The 18,958-nt window shown below is 45.9% G+C and overlaps 1 pseudogene across 1 annotated transcript; it reads right to left on the bottom strand.

Annotated features, from left to right (window-relative positions):
• Positions 1-1,612: 1,612 nt before the first annotated feature.
• On the bottom strand, positions 1,613-2,329 carry LOC112628912 (annotated as a pseudogene). Its single transcript, XR_003120501.1, has one exon. The product of XR_003120501.1 is annotated as a peptidyl-prolyl cis-trans isomerase A pseudogene (transcript).
• Positions 2,330-18,958: the final 16,629 nt, after the last annotated feature.

The following is an 18,958-nucleotide window of genomic DNA, read 5'->3' as shown; positions in this document are numbered from 1 at the left end:
AGGCAGGAGAATCACTTGAGCCCAGGAGGCGGAGGTTGCAGTGAGCCGAGATTGCGCCACTGCACTCCAGCCTGGTGACAGAGTGAGACTCCATCTCAATAAATAAATAAATAAATAAATAAATAAATAAAAGAAACAAATCTCCACAAGCATCCTGATGGCATTTTGCTAAGTGAATCTATCTGGCATTTTGCTAAGTGAAAGAAGCCAGGCACAAAAATGGCCATGCTTACAGTATGATTCCATTTATATGACATTCTAAAAGAGACTAAACAATAGGGACAGAAATCAGATCAGCAGTCACCTGGGGTAGGGAGTGGAGACAGGGAATGGACTGCAAAAAGGGCAGGAGAGAAATTTGAGTGTGGTGGAAGTGTTCTTTTTTGTTTTTTGTTGGTTTGTTTGTTTGTTTTTTAAAGACAGAGTTTCGCTCTTGTTGCCCAGGCCGGAGGTAATGGCATGATCTCGGCTCACTGCAACCTCCGCTTCCTGGGTTCAAGCGATTGTCCTGCCTCAGCCTCCCGAGTAGCTGGGATTACAGGTGTCCGCCACCATGCCCAGCTCATTTTTTGTACTTTTAGTAGAGACAGGTTTTCACCATATTGGCCGGGCTCGTCTTGAACTCATGATTTCAGGTGATCTGTCTGCCTCAGCCTCCCAAAGTGCTGGGATTACAGGCATGATCCACCATGCCTGACCTGGAAGTGTTCTATATCTTGATTGAGGTGGTGGTTACATGACTGTACATTTCTCAAAACTCATCTAACCCTAGACTTTTTTTTTTTTTTTTTTTTTTTTTTTTGAGACACGGTCTTACTCTGTTGTATAGGCTGGAGTGTGGTAGCACAATCATAGCTCACTGCAGCCTCAATCTCCTGGGCTCAAGTGATCCTCCCACCTCAGCCTCCCAAGTAGCTGAGGCTACAGGCACATGCCACCACACATGGTTAACTTTAAAAAATTTTTTTAGAGACAGGGTCTTACTATGTTGTCCAAGCTGGACTTAAACTCCAGGGCTTAAGGGATTGTCTTGCCTTGGCCTCCTAAAGTGCTGAGATTACAGGCATGAGCCACTGTGCCCAGCACCATAGACTTTTTTTTTTTTTTGAGATGGAGTCTCGCTCTGTCGCCCAGACTGGAGTGCAATGGCATGATCTTGGCTCACTGCAACCTCCACCTCCCGGGTTCAAGCAATTCTCCTGCCTCAGCTTCCTGAGTAGCTGAGATTACAGGTGTGTGCCACCACATCTGACTAATTTTTGTATTTTTAGTAGAGATGGGGTTTCACCATGTTGGTCAGGCTGGTCTTGAACTCCTGACCTCATGATCCACCCACCTCGGCCTCCTAAAGTGCTGAGATTACAGGCGTGAGCCATTGCACTGGGCCCACCATAGACTTTTAATAGGGTGATTGTACTGTATGTAACTGTTACTTAAATGAAGCTAACTTTAAAAAAAATAATATAATAAGTACCAAAAAAGATTTTAGGGGTAGGGGAAAGTAATGCATTATATTTAGAAAAAACTCAAAGAATATAAAAGCATACAAAATTTTAAAAATCTCCTCTTTGCCATTTTCTTTTTTTTGTTGTTGTTGTTACTTAGTTTTTATTTCATAATCATAAACTTAACTCTGCAATCCAGCTATGCATGGGAGAGAACAAGGAAAACATGGAACTCAAAGGGAACTGCAGCGAGAGCACAAAGATTCTAGGATACTGCGAGCAAATGGGGTGGAGGGGTGCTCTCCTGAGCTACAGAAGGAATGGTCTGGTGGTTAAGATAAAACACAAGTCAAACTTATTCGAGTTGTCCACAGTCAGCAATGGTGATCTTCTTGCTGGTCTTGTCATTCCTGGACCCAAAGCGCTCCATGGCCTCCACAATATTCATGCCTTCTTTCACTTTGCCAAAGACCACATGCTTGCCATCCAACCACTCAGTCTTGGCAGTGCAGATGAAAAACTGGGAACCATTTGTGTTGGGTCCAGCATTTGCCATGGACAAGATGCCAGGACCTGTATGCTTTAGGATGAAGTTCTCATCTTCAAATTTCTCCCCATAGATGGACTTGCCACCAGTGCCATTATGGCGTGTGAAGTCACCACCCTAACACATAAACCCTGGAATAATTCTGTGAAAGCAGGAACCCTTATAACCAAATCCTTTCTCTCCAGTGCTCAGAGCATGAAAATTTTCTGCTGTCTTTGGAACCTTGTCTGCAAACAGCTCGAAGGAGACGCGGCCCAAGGGCTCGCCGTCAACGGCAATGTCGAAGAACACGGTAGGGTTGACCATGGCTAGTAGTACAGGACTTTCCTCGGCGGCAGCGTCTGCAAAGCACTCTTTGCCATTTTCAATCCTAGTTCTATTAACAGTTTGTAACTATTATTCCAGATTATTTTTATATAATCATTTATATTTGTGAAAATATGTAAATATGATACCACAGTACATACTGTTTTGTAACCTGCCTCATTCATATTACTTTTCATTCCGGACATCTTTTCCTCTTTTATCAGTAGATTAAAATCTCTCTCATCTCCCACATCAGCACATCTCACTGTCAAGGATGGAATGGGCTTTCCATTATGTTGACCATTTCTGCTTGCCACAGGTCAGCTGGCCGGAGAGGGTCGGCCTGACCAACTAGAACTAGAACAGACATCTTCCAGCGGCTGTCAACGTCCAAAGGACACTGTGTTCCTTGGACCTCTTACCAAACCAGCCAGGTCAGTTTCTCCTCCTGTTTCAAAGCATATTTCCTCTCATCCTCTTGAATTACCACAGCATTTGGCCTGTCATTTCACTACAGGATCTGGGGAGAAAGGGAGGACTGTGTCCTAGAAGAAAATATTTCTATAAATACCGAGCAACGGTTCACACATTATAATTCCTGTTATTTTAATCAATATACTTCGAGCTTAAGCAGTTCTACTGATGCTTGAGAGATCTTTTCAAGGTCACACAAGGGACTGGCAGTGTGAGAAGGGAAAGGGTAAGATGTATTCAGCCAAGACAGCCTGCGCCAGGGGCTGCTATCTATACCAAGCCCAAAGTGGAATGACAGGAGCATGAAGTTCAACATTGGCAGTTGGAAGTGACAACTGGATTGTGGAAACTTACATGACAGTGTGGGTGGCGTTTGCCCACTCACCCCTAGAAAGAGCACCTCAGTGCTCTAGACACCCAGGTTCTCCTTCATAGACCGCCGCCCTTCTCTCCCCAACATCCCAGAACACCTGTCTTGGTGAAGTACATGGCAGCTTCAGACTGTGCTGATCACATAACGCTCTCAATCCACAAAAGGAATTCACCAGCTGGAGCTCTCCAGATCACTGTTCTACAAACTGGAGTTGGCGAGGAGCTGACAGAACTGGAGAGGTCACAGCCACTATGCTGTGGTTGATCGAAAGGTGTGGTTTGGGGTTTCTCAGGGCTTTTCACATTATTATTTTTTTTTTTTTTTGTCATTAGTTATCATTAGTATGTTACCACAGAGAGACGTGGAAATTTTTTTTTTTTTTTTTGAGACGGAGTCTCGCTGTGTCACCCAGGCTGGAGTGCAGTGGCCGGATCTCAGCTCACTGCAAGCTCCGCCTCCCGGGTTTTACGCCATTCTCCTGCCTCAGCCTCCGAGTAGCTGGGACTACAGGCGCCCGCCACCACGCCCGGCTAGTTTTTTGTATTTTTAGTAGAGACGGGGTTTCACCATGTTAGCCAGGATGGTCTCGATCTCCTGACCTCGTGATCCACCCGCCTCGGCCTCCCAAAGTGCTGGGATTACAGGTTTGAGCCACCGCGCCCGGCCGAGACGTGGAAATTATACATGATGAAATATTTTGGAACTTCAGTGGGATGGGTAGGTTCATGTTGATGCTATTTCAATAGTGATTTCTTTCAGTCTACGTACTTTGCAAGAATGTCACCATCTCTAAATAAGAAATAATCCTTGTAGGTCGGGCACAGTGACTCACGCCTGTAATCCCAGCACTTTGGGAGGCCGAGGTGGGCAGATCACCTGAAGTCAGGAGTTCAAGACCAGCCTGACCAACATGGTGAAACCCTGTCTCTACCAAATACAAAAAATTAGCCGGGCTTGGTGGCACATGCCTGTAATCGCAGCTGCTTGGGAGGCTGAGGTAGGAGAATCGCTTAAACCTAGGACGTGGAGGTTGCAGTGAGCTGAGATTGTGCCATTGTACTCCAGCTTGGGTAACAAGTGTCTCAAAATAATAATAATATAATAATAATAATCCTTGTCATCTAGAACTACTTTGGTAGGGCCCTTCACATTCTAAAATTCTTTGCTATGTTTCTAATCAAAGGCAGCAGTGCCATGGTTAAGAGCACATGCACTTCAGTGTCAGAAACTTGGGCTCAGGTCCTGGTTCTGCCACCTACTTGCCAAGTGTTGTTGGACAAGTTACTTGACTTTGCCCGACCTGTTTCTTCATCTTTGCTGGGCTGCTGGGAGGTTTCTGTGGTATGATGCAGGACACAGCACAGCACTTGGGACCTGTAAGGTGCTTAGTACCATGGCTATCATTGTTACTATTATTAAGAAATTTATTGAGGCTCGGTGTGATAGCTCACATCTGTAATCCCGGCACTTTGGGAGGATCACTAGAGCCCAGCCTAATTCGATACCAGCCTGGGCAACATAGTGAGAACCCCCATCTCTAAAAATAAAAGTAAAATAAAATGTGGGTGCTGTGGGTCATGCCTGTAATCCCAGCACTTTGGGAGGCTGAGGCAACTGGATCACTTGAGGTCAGAAGTTGGAGAGCAGCCTGACCGACATGGTGAAACCCTGTCTCTACTAAACATACAAAAAATTAGCCACGCGTGGTGGCACATGCCTGTAATCCCAGCTACCTAGGAGGCTGAGGCAGGAGAATTGCTTGAACCTGGGAGTTGGAGGTTGCAGTGAGCCGAGATTGCGCCACTGCACTCCAGCCTTGGCAACAAAGCGAGACTCAGTTACAAAAAGAAAAGAAGAAATAAGTCACTTAACATCTCTGGGTTAAGAAAGGTGCAGTGGCTCATGCCTGTAATGCCAGCACTTTGGGAGGCTGAGGCAGGTGGATGGCTTGAATCGAGGAGTTTGAGACCAGCCTGGGCAACATGGCAAAACCCTATCTCTACGAAAAATACAAAAATTAGCTTGGTGTGCTGGTGCATGCCTCTAGTCCCAGCTACATGGGAGGCTGAGATGGGAGGATTTCTTGAGCCTGGTAGGCAGAAGTTGCAGTGAGCTGAGATCACGCTGCTGCATTCAAGCCTAGGCAGCAGAGTAAGACTCAAAAACAAAAACAAAAATAGATAAATCTCTGTGTTGTATTAATGTTAAGCTATTGTTTATTGAGTACTCACTATTTGCCTGGCACTGTGCTCTCATCATCATTCATCCAATCCTTAAAACACCCCATGTGTAAATGTTCTGCAATCAGCAGGTCTCTGCAAACCTACCCTCAAAGACTGAGGAAGCTGAAAGGCCATAGAAAGAGCCTAACAAATCCAGTTTCTCAGAAAGAAACATTTAGTAGAAACTTATGAACAGAAGCCAAGTCTCGGGATGGTGGATCCCCTCAAGGTTATCCCCCAGATCCAGGGCTTATCTACCATAGAGAATTTGCTTCAGGGCATGATATGGTTTGGATTTGTGTCGTGGCCTCTCATGTCAAATTGTAATCCCCAATGCTGGAAGAGGGGCCTGGTGGGAGGTGATTGGATCATGAGGATCATGAAGACAGACTTCTCCCTTGCTGTTCTGGTGATAGTGAGTTCTCACGAGATCTGGTTGTTTAAAAATGTGTAGCACCTCCCCCTTCTGTCTGTTCCTCCTTCTACCGCCATGTAAGACATGCTTGCTTCCCCTTTGCCTTCCACGGTGATTGTAAGTTTCCTTGAGGCCTCCCCAGCCATGCTTCAGGTACAGCCTGCAGAACGATGAGTCAATCAAACCTCTTTTCTTTGTAAATTACCCTGTCTCAGGTAGTTCTTTACAGCAATGGACAGAATTTGTTTTTTTTTTTTTTTTTTTTGAGACAGAGTCTTGCTCTGTCACCCAGGCTGGAGTGCAGTGGCACGATCTCGGCTCACTGCAACCTCCACCTCCCAGGTTCAAGCAATTCTCCTGCCTCAGCCTCCCGAGTACCTGGGACTACAGGCGCCCGCCACCACGCCCGACTAATTTTTTGTATTTTTAGTGGAGACGGGGTTTCACTGTGTTAGCCAGGATGGTCTTGATCTCCTGACCTCATGATCCACCTGCCTCGGCCTCCCAAAGTGCTGGGATTACAGGCGTGAGCCACTGCGCCTAGCTTTTTTCTTTTTCTTTTCTTTTCTTTTTTTTTTTTGAGACTGAATCTCTCTCTGTCACCCAGGCTAGAGTGCAATGGCATGATCTCGGCTCACTGCAACCTCCACCTTCTGGTTTCAAGTGAGTCTTCTGCCTCAGTTTCCTGAGTAGCTGGGACTACAGGCGCCCACCACCACGCCCTGCTAATTTTGTATTTTTAGTAGAGATGAGGTTTCACCATATTGGCCAGGCTGGTCTCGAACTCCTGACCTTGTGATCTGCCTGTCTCTGCCTCCCAAAGTGCTGGGATTACAGGTGTGAGCCACCATGCCCGGCTGGGGCAGGATTTATGGTAAGTATGTGTTTATGCCTAAGGACGGGCTTTTTGTTTTTTTGTTTTGTTTTTTGGAGATGGAGTCTCGCTCTATCACCCAGGCTAGAGTGCAATGGCACAATCTCAGCTCACTGCAACCTCCGCCTCCTGGGTTCGAGCAATTCTCCCTGCCTCCCAAGTAGCGGGATTACAGGCACACGCCACCACACCCAGCTAATTTTTGTATTTTCAGTAGAGACAGGGTTTCACCATGTTGGCCAGGCTGGTCTCGAACTCCCAACTTCAGGTGATCTGCTCACCTCGGCCTCCCAAAGTGCTGGGATTACAGGTGTGAGCCACCACACCCATCCAAGGAAAGGATTTATAGTTAGTACATGAAAGGAAAAATCTTAGAGGCATTCCCAGAACTAGGGTTAATCAGAAGTCAATATGGCAGATTAGCATCCATGATGGAGTTCCTTTAGTCCCCACAGTAAGTATCACTTATGCACAGAAAAACATAGGCACAGAGAGTTAATCATCTTGTCCAAGGTCACATAGCCCATGAGCAGTGGAGTCAGGACTGCAGCAGTGATCTATTTTAGCGGATACAAGGGATGAGACTATGTGATCTCCAGGGTCCCTGTCAGTGACAAGCAATGTCTGTGGATGTTAGGGTTCCAAGGTTTTCTGAAGCACTCAACATTATCTCCCTAAAATTATGCCTCCGTGTGAAGGTGAGAATGGACCCACATCAATGCAAAAAGTGAAGAGGGAGTCTGTATCTTGGCACAAGACTTTCAGTCCTTCTCAAACTGGGAAGGGATGGTCATTCCACCCCACTTTCTCACATATAGTTAGATTGACAAGAGGCTTTCTTCCCAGAATATCTCTGAAGATATGTAATTTATGGCATGGTTCTGAGGAAGCTAGTAAGGCCGAGAGCCCAGGACTGCGCCTAGAAGAGAAGCCCCATGAGAGAGCAGCAGCAGAAGGGCTCAGGGCTGCCTAGCAGAAAGCCTTAGTTCTGCCCAGTGTTCTTGGTCCAGTTCTTGTGTGCAAGGAAAAGCAGGAGGTGCAATCTGAAGAGTGTTAGTAACTAGCAACTATCAGTAGCTAAAGGCCAGTAGGCTGGCATAGGGGACATGTTATAAGGGTTTATTGTCTGGATTCCAACATACCTGGATTTTAGGGGTTGACGGAACTGTTCTGTATCCTCATTGTGCTAGTTTGCATAACTGTATTTGTTTGTCAAAACTGGCAGAGCTGCACCCTAAATTTTACTTTATGTAAATTATGCCCCAATTAAAAGAAAACTAAAGCAAAGTCCTGCCACATATCTGCTCTCATTTTATCCCCATATCTCTATCACCTAGGGCAGATTCTCTGCTTTGTGCTGGGGGAGGGTAAGGCTGGTGGAGGGGAGTGGACTCCAGTGGCTTTGGGACCCTGGACCCTTGCCTGCAGCTATTTCCATTCTGATTTGGTGAAACCTCCAAGACTTTAGCCCCTGCAGTCACTTCTCTCTCCCATCCTCTCTTTCCCATGAATATCCAATGTTTTAAGTCATCAGTCTAAATAACACCAATAATTGATAAATTAATTTGTTAACTAAAAGTTTGGGCTGGGTGCAGTGTGGCTCACACCTGTAATCCCAGCACTTTGGGAGGCTGAAGTGGGTGGATTCCTTAAGCCCAGAAGTTCAAGAGACCAGTGTGGGCAACATAGCAAAACCCCATCTCTATAAAAAATTTAAAAATTAGCTGGACGTGGTGGTGCATGCCTGTAGTCCCAGCCACTCAAGAAGCTGAGGTGAAAGGATCGCTTGAGCCCAGGAGGTGGGAGAGTGAGATCCTGTCTCAAAGAAAAAAAAAAAAAAGGTTTGGCAATAGGTGTCTGAATTTTGCAAAGCTTCAGAGAGCCACCTCCTTTCAAAGTCCTAAGTTTTGTCACAGGGAGGAGACAAGGAATACCTGTTTGGAGGAACCAACTGCCCCAGGCATGTTCCTCCAAAATAAAAGGAACTTGGAGTTTGTAAGCAAAATATTCTTGCTTTGATAAGATTCTTTGCTTGACCATACCTTTTTCAGGCTTCTGAATTGTCTGTTAGGCCCATTTGTGCACTTCCTTGTAAAATCTGGTTTTAGCAAAGAACCCTAAGTCCATTTATCAAGAAGGTCCTATCCTTGATATCATCTTCAGTATCTGATCAGGTTCCTCATCCTCCATTATCCCCCAGGCAATGTTTAATCACCCTGGCCTATCTTCAGCAAGAATCCTATTAGGAATGTTTGGCCAGAATCACCCTTACCCCTGATGTTTCCTCTTGGTAATTTTCTACCCACTGATCCCTATAGTGCTCCTTGGCTACAAACTCCCATTGAGCCCAATCTCTTTACCCCTCTGCAAGACCCCGTTGCAGTGGTCCCTATACTTGGTGGTCCTGAATAAAGTCTTCTTTACCATGCTTTAACAAGTGTTATTGAATAATTTTTTCTGTTAACACTTCTAAACTGTCTCTTGAACTACATTTTGCCATTTGGAGAGCATCAGAATGGAGACCCTGATCGAATTATATTTTAAACAGAAGTTATTGTTCCAGGCTGGGCACAGTAGCTCACACCTTTAATCCCAGCACTTTGGGAGGCTGAGGCGGGCGGATCACCTGAGGTGAGGAGTTTCAAGACCAGCCTGGCCAACATGGTGAAACCCTGTCTCTACTAAAAATACAAAAAATTAGCTGGGCGTAGTGGTACACGCCTGTAGTCCCAACTACTTGGGAGACTGAGGCAAGAGAATCGCTTGAACCCGGGAGGCCGAGGTTGTAGTGAGCTGAGATCGCGCCATTTTACTCCGGCCTGGGCAAGAAGAGTGAAATTCCATCTCAAAAAAAAAAAAAGTTATAGTTCCATTCAACCTCAAACATCTTCATTAAAGATCTGTGATTTTTTGTTTGTTTGCTTTGTAAGTTGGGCTTTGACTATAGGATGGGACATACTATAATGAGTGCAATATTATTCTATTATATTAAAATTTCTCCTGTATCATATAAAATCTGTTGTATATTATTAACAGTAGCCAAAGCGATCAATCAATCAACTTCCATCAACAAACTTACAATGCATATTAGGCAACTAACCCTGGTGTTAACAAAACATCCTCTGCTGGCTCTTTCTTACAAAAACTATGAACAAATGCCTTTGGTTTTCTGACAAAGGAGTCAAATTAATTCAAGGATTTCAAGTAAGGTACAGACTAAGCACAGATCAGCCCTTGACATTAATCTCCTCTCCACCATGACCCCGAAGTCCTCAGGATTGTCTAAACACATTTGGAGAATAATTCAAAGCTAGGCATTAATAGCAGGGACTGCCCTGCCAAGCACACTGTGTGGAACAGGACCTGAACCAACAGCTTCTTTGTTATCCATCAACCCTGGGATGGGTTGCTCTTACCTCCAGGTAGGGAAGTTCTTCTTAGCTCCCTGGCAAATGTGAAACAATCTTCATGATTTGTTTCCAGGCACTTCTAGGTGTGAATTAACATTTACGCAGTCTGTAAAATATGATGAAATTAAACATTTGTGAGGTTCAGTCCCCCAGTATTTATGGTCTTAGAACATTCAGGAGGCTATATGACAAAATACCATAAACTAGGTGGCATATAAACAACAAACATTTATTTATTACAGCTCTGGAGGCTGAGAAGTCTAAGATCAAGGCACCAACAGATTCAGTATCTGGTGACAACCCAGTCCTCATGGACACCACCTTCTCACTGCATCCTCACATAGTGGAAAGGGCAGATGTGCCTCTTTTATTATTCTTTTTTATTTTACTTTTTTTATACAGACAGGGTCTTGCTCTGTCACCCAGGCTGGTCTCAAACTCCTGGGCTCAAGCAATCTTCCCACGTTGGCCTCCCAAAGTGCTGGGATTACAGACATGAGCCACCGGCCCTGGTCCTTGTGCCTCCTTCATAAGGGCATTTATCCCATCTATGAGGACTCTGCCCTCCTGACCTAATTATCTCCCAAAAGGCCCCACCTTGTAATACCATTGTATCATTGCTTGGGGGAATAGGATTTCAACATACGAACTTTGGAGAAACACAAACATTTAGACTATAGAATATTGTGTGCCTACCATGTGCCAGGTACCATGCTAGGTGCCAGGGATATGACTAGAAACAAAATGGACAAGGTCTCTGGCCTCATAAAGCTCATTGTGGTCTAATAGGGCAGTAGCCAAAAAATAAACACACACCAAATAATAATCGATGTCAGCTGGGCGACTCATGCCTGTAATCCCAGCACTTTGGGAGGCCGAGGCGGGCGGATCACGAGGTCAGGAGATCGAGACCATCCTGGCCAACATGGTGAAACCCCCATCTCGACTAAAAATATAAAAAATTAGCCAGGTGTGGTGGCACGTGCCTGTAGTCTTAGTTACTCAGGAGGCCGAGGCAGGGGAATTGCTTGAACCCGGGAGCTGGAGGTTGCAGTGAGCCAAGATCGCACCAGTGCACTCCAGCCTGGCCTGGTGACACAGCAAGACTCTATCTCAAAAAAAAGAAACAAAAAACAAAACAAAACTATGGAAATAAATGCAGCCTACCTGACAAGGTAAGAAGGCCTCTCGGAGCAGCTAAAAGTGAGCAGACCACTCCAAAGCCGGGGTGACAAGCATCCAGCCAGGGGGAACTGCAAGCACAACGACCCTGACTGGAAGGGGGTGAAGGGAGGCCAGGTGAGACCTGGGGGGTAGTGATGAGGTAGGGGCGGTGACAGCTGAGGGCAGAGAGGTAGGCAGGGGCCAGATCACACAGGATCTCACAGGCTGGTAAAAAGGTGATGTCAAGGTCACTGAAAGTTAAGCACAGAGCAACATGGTCTGATTTACCTTTGTAAACAATCATGCTGGCTGTTTGAGTGGAGAACAGATTAAAACAGGAGAAAGTACAGAAGTAGGAAGCCAACTTTTTATTAATTCAAAAACTTTTTACTAAATGCCTACTACATGCTGGGCTCCTTGACTAATATGAGACGGTAGAAAAGGAAGAAAATGAATAAAGAGAGTGAGCTCTGTTCTGGAGGGAAAGCCAACAGGACCTGCTCATGGTGAGCATTCAGGCACCCTGCAGAGAGAGAAAAGCAGAATCTAACTCCCAGGTTTCTGGTTTTGGTAACTGACAGGATGGTAGCACCATCTTGGGAAAAAGGTAGAAAACCAGGTTGGGGAGGGGTGGGAGGACTCAAGAACTGTTTGAGGGCCAGGCGCGGTGGCCCATGCCTGTAATTCCAGCACTTTGGGAGTAGAGACCAGACTGAGCCATATGGGTACGACTTGTCTCTTTAAAAAAAAAAAAAAAAAAAAAGTTGTTTTGAAGAGGTAAGTCTGAGGTGTGAGGTGCTTAGTTGACACCTAACAGGAGATACCAAGTGCTATGAATGAATGGAGGGCTTCAAGGAAGATCTGAGCTAGAAGACCATCAACATATACATGACAGTGGACATGAACATCTAGAGGAAAGAACTGAACCCCAAATATCTCCAGCAAGCAATCAGGTAGAAGAGTCAGCAAATGTGACAGTGAGATGAGAGTGAAACCACTGAGTGCAGAGCATTGTATACCTGAATACACACACCCCAGGATGCAGAGGGAGCTATCTTTGAGGAGCTTACAGTCAATCTACTGCAGGAGAGAGACATACAAACAGGAAGTCACAAAACAAAAAGAGTCCTATGAGAAGGAACACACCAGGTACAATGGGAACAAGAGATGGGCACCTAATCCAGCCTTGGAGAATCCAGGAGGACTTCCAGGAAGAGGTGATGGATAAGCCCCAAAGATGAGAAGAAGATGGAGATAAGTGGGAGGAGTTTGGGGGAGATAACAATCAAGGCAGAGAGCGCAGCACGTGGAAATTCCTGGAAGCAAAAGAAGACACGGTCCCTTTGGGGAAAGGCAAGAAATTCTGCATGACTGGAGTGTGGAAGATGAGAGAGCAGGAACTGAAAGAAGAGGCTGGCACCGGGGCCAAATCATGGAGGGCCTTAAGTGCCAGACTAAGGAGGCTAGGCTTATCCCCAGGCCACTGGGAGGGAGTGAAACATTTTATCGACTTGGTGAAGATACTTCATTCTGCACAGATCACTCTGGCTGCTGGTGAAGAATGGCAGGTGGCATGGAGACTCACCAGGGAGCTGTGGCCCATGAGAGATGGTGGAGGCCTGAATGAGGCGGGACCTGCAGTGGAAACGAGGGGTGTGAAAGGCCTGGGACATAGCAGGCTTCCTGAGTGACTAGATGAGGGATTGGTAGGTGAGGGAGGGATGTTGAGGTTGAAGAGGGCCAATAGATAGCATCCAGGCCTCCTACCCTGAATTTGGAACCAGTTCAGACAGAGACACAATCAGACAGATGGAGACAAAAGTGGTAGCTTCATTATTGATAAGGCTTAATTGGAGAACAAGGTTCAGCCTGTGTAGCTTCTCTGACATTTCTTTCTTTATTATTTATTTTATTTTAATTAATTAATTTATTTTTTGACATGGAGTCTCGCTCTGTTGTCCAGGCTGGAGTACAGTGGCACAATGTCGGCTCACTGCAAACTCTGCCTCCCAGGTTCACATCATTCTCCTGCCTCAGCCTCCCAAGTAGCTGGGACTACAGACATGCGCCACTACGCCTGGCTAATTTTTGCATTTTTAGTAGAGATAGGGTTTCTCCATGTTGGTCAGGCAGTCTCCAACTCCTGACCTCAGGTGATCCACCTGACTCAGCCTCCCAAAGTGCTGGGATTACAGGTGTGAGCCACCACTCCTGGCCGTCTTTGTTTTTGTTTTGAGGCAGGGTCTCACTATGTTGCCCAGGCTGGCCTTGAACTCCTAGGCTCAAACTATCCTCTTGCCTCAGCCAAGTAGCTGGGACTACAGGTGTATACCACTGTGCCCAGCCTCCTTAATATTTCTTGAATTAACTGTACCCACACAGTCATAGCAAAACTAGGCAAACATAAGCCTCCTCCCCAAGGACAGCTCTCTACAGCTCAGGGAGAAAGGGCTGAGCCACATGGGACCAGTTTCTCCTTACAACTCACCAAGTTGATGATTCAGTCACTCACCCACCAATGGGAAATGAAGGAGAGGGCAGAGAGGCCAGAAGTATTCCTCCCATATTTTCCCTTTCCTATAGAGGGGGTTGGAAGTTCTCAGCCTTCTCTAAAAATGTGAGAAGAGGAGGAAAGGGTCCCTCACTGTGCTTAGAGATCTTCCATTTGGCCTTCTGGATCCAACCACTCTGGGCCATGGGTCTAAGTTCTTGTTCTTGGGCTCTCTCTATACACACAGTCTCCAACCCCCCAGTTCTGGTCACCACTCTGTCCCCTCTCCCCTGTAGACCTCGGGGTGAGAACAGACTCCCAGTGGTACTGTGCAATCCCTTGCAGTTTCTTTAGAGCCTGCCCACGTATTTGCAAACCACCTCTTTATTAAAAACTCAAATGATCCTAATTTGAGTGTGTCAGCTGGTTCCTGTGGGGAACCTTGGCAGTCACACCCCTTCCCCCAAATAAAGAGAAAGCAAGCACAACCGACATGGGAAATGATTAGGACTGTCTTCCTAAGGGTTATGGCCTGAGTTTGCTGCTCAGGAAAGAGAGTGGGCTTATTGAGATAGCAGTTGTCTTTTAATAGCCCTACTATTTGGGTGAGAATGATGCTACTCAGTTAAAAAAAAATCATTGAAAATCCCACCTCTCGGAAACAAACATTATTAAAATGTTTTCTCTTTGTGTGTGTGTGTGTGCGTGTGTGTGTGGAGATGAAGGTCTCATTATGTTGCCCAGGCTGATTTCTAAGTTCTGGTCTCAAGCAATCTTCCCACCTCAGCCTCCAAAGTGCTGGGATTATAGGCGTGAGCTACTATGCCCAACCAGCTATTAAAGTTTTTGATTAATACTATTCTACATATTTCTCTACACATATATGCTCCTACAGATATACTCGATTTTACATGAATGAGTCATACTCTAAATGCTGTATCAAAACCTGCTTTTGGCACAAATGTTCTCAGGATCTCCTGAGGGCTGTGTCACAGGAAATAAAAAAAAGAAAGGAAAAAAAGAAAACCTTGCTTTCTCTCCCTCACCCATAAGCTTGTGTTTTGAGTTTCCTGTGGAATAATTCAAGTAGATGTGTCCAGAAGTAAATTGCATATAACAATCTAGAACTAAAAAGAGAGGTGTGGTCTTGGGGTCACCATCAGAGCTGGTCACCAAAGCCTCAGGAGGTAGAGGATCCTAGCAGGCAAAGGGTGGAAGACAGAGAGGCAAGTGCCAACCACAAAGTCCGTGGAACACAAACAGTGATGGTGGGAAGGAGAAAAGCACAGCAATTCTTGGTCTTCAAGAGAGCAGTGGCCAACAGTGTAGATGGCCAACATTAGGTCAAATAAGATGAAGGCTTTAGATTTGGCAATAAAGTAGTAGCTAGTGGCCTGGAAAAGAGTGATTTTAGTCAAGTGGTAGTGTGGGAGCTAAATTGTAAAAGAGCTAAAGAGATAACGGAAGGAATCCACCCGCTCACACCACCACTACTCCACTCCCTCTTCATCACAGCTCTCAGACTCCAATGTGCATATGAATTACCTGGGCATAATGTTATCATGTAGATCTGATTTAGTAGGTCTGGGTGGGGCCTGAGGCTCTGTATTTCTTACCAGCTTCTTTGTGATATGTTTGCAGTTCAGCCCTGATAAGCTCACCTGGGGCTTTACCAAAGATACTCAAGTGTGGATGAAAATGAGTTCTTGGGGTCCTAGATGCACATCAGAGAAACACTGAAAAGGAACACTAAGGAACTTCTCAGCTGCCTCATTCTTTGCTGTGTGTATGTGCCTCACTCATGAAAATCTCTATATTTGGGTCATTTAAAAGTTAACCTTTTTTTTTTTTTTTTTTTTTTTTTTGAGTCTGAGTCTCACTCTATTGCCCAGGCTCACTGCAACCTCCACCTCCCAGGTTCAAGTGATTCTCCTGCCTCAGCCTCCTGAGTAGCTGGGATTAAAGGCATGTGTCACCACACTCAGCTAATTTTTGTATTTTTAGTAGAGAAGGGATTTCCCCATGTGATTTTCCCACCCTGGCATCCCAAAGTGCTAGGATTATAGGAGTGAGCCACTGTGCCTAGCCTAAAAGTTTCTTAAATCCTAAATGTATGAGACTTTTCTAGTTAACTTTTTGTTATTTTTCTACTTTAATTGCACTAGGTCCAAGAATACACTACTATTACAGTCCTTTAAAACTTGTTGAGATTTGGCCAGGCGGGGTGGCTCACGCCTATAATCCCAGCACTTTGGGAGGCTGAGGCAGGCAGATCACCTGAGGTTGGGAGTTTGAGACCAGCCTGACCAACATGGAGACACTCTATCTCTACAAAAAATACAACTTTAGCAGGGCATGGTGGCTCATGCCTGTAATCCCAGCTACTTGGAAGGCTAAGGCAGGAGAATCGCTTGAACCCGGGAGACGGAGGTTGTGGTCAGCCGAGATCACACCATTGCACTCCAGCCTGGGCAACGAGAGCAAAACTTCGTCTCAAAAAAATAAAAAACTTGTTGAGATTTGCCTTATAGCTAAGTACATGGTCAATTTTTGTAAATGTTCCATGAATGCTTGAAGACAACATATTCTACAACTGTTGGGTGCAGTCTTATGTTTATTAGGTCAAATTTGTTAACCAGGTTGACAGGTCTTCATATTCTATTGATTACTAAAAGGAGATGTGTTAAAATCTCCAGTCTCTCTACCAGGAAAACTTCCTCACCTCAGTCCACCTTATTCACGATAAGCAAAATGTTACCTGGTCTTCGCAGACCCAGCCCTTACCCTAATGAAAGTGTCAACCTAAGAAGACTTCCTTGATCACCAACACCTCCCTAACCCCACCTCATACCTGGCACTCCTTCTCCCTCCTCTGAGCTCTTACAGCATTTGCTGTCTGTACAAACAATTTGACACTTACCTAATTTGTCTTCATCACAATTATTTGAGTTGATAATTTACTCCTGTCAGGTTTTAAATTCCACGTGGGTAAAGATTATCTTATTTTTCTTTTATAACAGTTTTATTGAAACACAATTATTGACATACTATAAAATTCACGCTTTAAAAGCATACAATTCAGTGGGAGACTATCTTATTTATTCTGGCATCGTCTATAGCTGTGGTTCCCAGTCTTGGGTGCACACTGGAATTACTAGAAGGGCTTTAAAAAATAACCTTCAGTCTGGAAAAAAAAAAAAAAAATCCTTCAGTCTGGATCTCACCTCCAGAGGTTCTGGCTTAACTGGTTTGGGGTGTGGCCTGGGGGGATGGGACTTTTTAAAGCCCCTAGGATGATTTTAACTTGTAGCCGGGGTTGCCCTAGAGTGCTCTGTTCATAGCAGGCACCCAACAACTGTTTGTTGTAATCATCAATTAGCTTTAACTTCTAGTATCCAGTTAATTAACTCACTCAAGAGTGGACATCTGTCTCCCCAATAGCCCAACAGCTCTTACCACAGAATGGTCGGCTTATATCTGTCTCCCCAACGCAGCAGGAAAGTAACCCTATGAGACAAAAGCATGTAGAAAAGGTAAGTTCACTTGCAAAGATGTGCAGACTTCAGTAGGACTAGATCACGGAATAAGAAATACAACAGATATTAGACCGTGCGTGGTGGCTCACGCCTATAATCCCAGCACTTTGAGAGGCCGAGGCCAGTGGATCACGAGGTCAGAAGTTTTGAGACCAGCCTGGCCAATATGGTGAAACCCTGTCTCTACCAAAAAACAAAAATTAGCCGGGCTAGGTGGCGGGCGCCTGTAATCCCAGCTACTCGGGAGGCTGAGGCAGGAGAATCGCTTGAACCCGGGAGGCAGAGGTCGCAGTGAGCCAAGGTCGCGCCCCTGCACTCTAGCCTGGGCGACAAAGCAAGACTCCGTCAGAAAGAAAGAGAAAGAGAGAAGGAGAGAAGGAGAGAAGGAAAGGAAGGAAGGAAGGGAGGAAGGGAGGGAGGAAGGGAGGGAGGGAGGGAGGGAGGGAGGAAGGGAAAGACAACAGATATTAAAGGAAAAAAATGTAAAGGAAAAATTACCACATTTACATTTGTCTTTTCAGCATGGATGACACTCTCACGTTGAAGAATGCATGTCACAAGAATTGTGTGTGACATATCCCCAAATTTCCACATTCAAAAGTCAGGGATAATACGGTTTTCATCCGGGAATCAGTAACTCATGGGAAAAGCTCAAGATGTCATTCATTTTGGAGACCAGATGTAAAGGAGTAGTATGGGTACTTTGTCTCAAGGTGGAAAGTGTCTTTCTTATGTTTTTTTCCTTCCCATGGGACTTGTTGCATACTCTTAAAATGGCGGCAGGGCAGGCACGTTTGCTTGCACAGCTGTGAGCTGCATGCATAAAAGCAGGGATGGTTTTGGCCTAAGGCAGGGATGGTTTTGGTCTTATCCGTTATGGCATCCCCTTGTGGCACATGTTAGGTGTTCAAAAAATACTGGTGGAATGGATGTGATTACACTTCATGCCACAGTATATAAATATGATTTTAACTGGACAGGGAACTGCACAAGTTTCCCATATTGATCCTTTTTGCGATCTTAATTATGGTACTCTGAGCTGGGATACTGCCTAAACTGCCTGGGCTACAACAAACTCTAAAGGGCTTTTACTTTCACGTCCACAGTGGTTGAGGGTTCGCGTTCTGTGAATGCTGGAACCTCACGCGAGTAGCTGAGTAGCGAGGATGGTCACTCCCGGATAAATGAATACAGGATTCTCGCGGCTGGGAGCGGTCGCCCGGCGAGGTCGGTCATCCTGCCTGTCCGGTAACACCACGAAACACCTGCCACTGATACCTCCCCACCAGCTCCCGAGGGTTCGCGCCGGCATCCCGAGCCGCACCCCCTGTTCCGCCGCAGCCGGATTCCCTCCAGGGCGGGTTACGCCCCTAGGCGCAAAACAGAACCACTTCGCATCAAGAAGACAAAGTATAACCAGTCACACCAAAAAGAGGCAGCATTATTTAGACAGCCGGCTACTCCCCCAGAGACTCCACCCAGTCCCCTGGGCCCGGCGTTCAGCGCGCCGACGGTGCCCGGCTCCAGGAGCTCCAGCTCCCTCCACGTGTCCTGTCTTCCCAGCAGCCTCCTCTGCCGCCTCTGGAGGAAAATCTCCTGACAACTCGCGGTCTGCGGACTACGACTCCCAGGAGGCGCCGCGCCGCGGTTCTCCCCGCCCCCTTTCCGGGACGCGCAGGCGCCCTGGGCTCCGTCTACCAG

Source organism: Theropithecus gelada, chromosome 7b (assembly GCF_003255815.1).
Source record: "Theropithecus gelada isolate Dixy chromosome 7b, Tgel_1.0, whole genome shotgun sequence".
Taxonomy (NCBI): Eukaryota; Metazoa; Chordata; class Mammalia; order Primates; family Cercopithecidae; genus Theropithecus; species Theropithecus gelada.
Note: the sequence above shows the minus strand (reverse complement) of the source record. Positions and strands in the feature narration are given on the sequence as shown.